Raw genomic sequence first — 1,656 nt, forward strand, 5'->3', positions numbered from 1 at the left:
TATTTTTGTGTTCCTAGGGTATATTCCTAGGAGTGGTATAGCTGGATCGTATGGGAGCTCGATTTCCAGTTTTTGGAGGACTCTCCATATCGCTTTCCATAAAGGTTGAACTAGACGGCATTCCCACCAGCAGTGGATAAGAGTTCCTTTCTCTCCACATCCCCGCCAACACTGTTTATTCTCATTCTTTGTGATGTGTGCCATTCTCTGGGGTGTGAGGTGGTATCTCATCGTTGTTTTGATTTGCATCTCCCTGATGATTAGTGATGTGGAACATTTTTTCATGTGTCTTTTGGCCATGTGTATTTCTTCTTTGTCAAAGTGTCTGTTCATTTCTTCTCCCCATTTTTTGATGGGATTAGATGTTTTTTTCTTGTAAAGTTCTGTCAGTGCCTTGTATATTTTGGAGATTAGCCCCTTATCTGATGGGTATTGGGTGAATAGTTTCTCCCACTCAGTGGGTGGCTCTTGTATCCTGGGCACTATTTCCTTTGAGGTGCAGAAGCTTCTCAACTTAATATATTCCCATCTGTTAATCTCTGCTTTCACTTGCTTGGAGAGTGCAGTTTCCTCCTTGAAGATGCCTGTAATGTCCTGGAGTGTTTTGCCTATGTGCTGTTCTATATATCTTATGGTTTTGGGGCTGATATCGAGGTCTTTAATCCATTTGGATTTTACCTTCGTACATGATGTTAGCTGGGGGTCTAAGTTCAATTTTTTGCAAGTGGCTATCCAATTGTGCCAACACCACTTGTTGAAGAGGCTTTCCCTGCTCCTTTATCAAAAATTAGGTGATTGTATGTCTGGGGAACATTTTCTGAGTATTCAAGCTTATTCCACTGATCTGAGTAACCTATGTGCATTGCTGGTTACAACCCAAACACTAAAGAAGGACCAAAGCTTAGTTACTTGCTTTGCTCTTTTGAACTGTAGTTGTTATTATATATTTAAAGAAAATAATCATAGATTTTTTAGATTTTAAATTAATAGGACTAAGGAAAGAAAAACTAATTTTGTAATATTAATAATTGCTTTTTGTTTTTAGTGAAGTTTTTATTTAATGAAACTTGACTCAGAAAGATGTGAGGGAAATGAAAGTTCAAGGAACAACATATTATACTTACGTGGCAGGGGAGATACCATGATCACGAAGGTGGTTTCCCCAGGGCGAGGCTCACCCATTGCTCTCCGGATGTGCTGACCCCTGCGATTTCCCCAAATGTGGGAAACTCGACTGCATCATTTGTGGTAGTTGAAGACTGCGTTCCGCGCTCTCCCCTGGGGGGTGGGGGAGAAACGCAATTTTACTAAAGGAAAAAAAGTTCATTTTCAAAAGTTCTGGTAGTTCATGTCAGGAGAGTGTTGGATTTGTAACAAAAGAGAGAATATGAATTGTCAAATCTCATTGGCTGGTGGTGATAGGGTCTTACAAGAATATGTGCTTTGAAAACATATATCATATCTCTTATCTAAAATTCTCCTCCAAGGATATGTGGCAAATCGTAGCGTCTCTGTTAAGTATATTTGTAAGGAAAAAAAAAGCATAGAAAAAAAGAATTCCACACTTTTATCTATTAACATTAATTTATTTTGCCCACAAGTCTAAAAATGTATTTCAAACCATCACCAGCTCTAACTTTTATTAATATGTTTACT

The 1,656-nt window shown here is 38.4% G+C and overlaps 1 non-coding gene across 1 annotated transcript; it reads left to right on the plus strand.

The window, feature by feature from the left end:
• Positions 1 to 1,116: 1,116 nt before the first annotated feature.
• On the plus strand, positions 1,117 to 1,279 carry LOC126002807 (U1 spliceosomal RNA). Its single transcript, XR_007493436.1, has one exon. It is a non-coding gene; the product is annotated as a U1 spliceosomal RNA (small nuclear RNA).
• The last annotated feature ends 377 nt before the right edge of the window (positions 1,280 to 1,656 follow it).

Source organism: Suncus etruscus, chromosome 2, assembly GCF_024139225.1.
Source record: "Suncus etruscus isolate mSunEtr1 chromosome 2, mSunEtr1.pri.cur, whole genome shotgun sequence".
In the NCBI taxonomy this organism is placed as follows: domain Eukaryota; kingdom Metazoa; phylum Chordata; class Mammalia; order Eulipotyphla; family Soricidae; genus Suncus; species Suncus etruscus.